We start from the raw sequence: 427 nt of genomic DNA, 5'->3' as shown, positions 1-427 counted from the left end.
TCCCTAAGACTCTAAGGAGCTATAACCCTGATGTCACCAAGCTAAAACTTGGTGACATCCGGGCAGGAGGTATGGGTGTAGCAAAACCTTCCTTCTATTACGTAAAACTTCGAACAGAAAACCCGTGTTAAGCAAAACCTTAGCCTTACTGAGGTTTTACTTTGGCCTCGGGATGAAACTTGATTCGGAGAGTAACACAGGCAACATGGCATCAGATGGGGGCGTGGCAGAGACTTGGTGAAAGATGACCTGCCTAATTATTATGCAAAATTTTGGGCCAAAACACTGTGTCAAGATGAGAGTACAGTGTTTATATTTTGGTCACGTTGATATACTGTTTGGGGTTCATGTTTTATTCTTTTTGCATCTTCTGGAAGGAAAATTTCTGCTCGGGCAGCGCCGGGCACTTGCAGCAAATGTGTATATA

The sequence above is a fragment of the Penaeus monodon genome, chromosome 29 (assembly GCF_015228065.2).
Source record: "Penaeus monodon isolate SGIC_2016 chromosome 29, NSTDA_Pmon_1, whole genome shotgun sequence".
NCBI lineage: Eukaryota > Metazoa > Arthropoda > Malacostraca > Decapoda > Penaeidae > Penaeus > Penaeus monodon.
The sequence above is the reverse complement of the archived record's forward strand: the minus strand, read 5'-3'. Positions refer to the sequence as shown.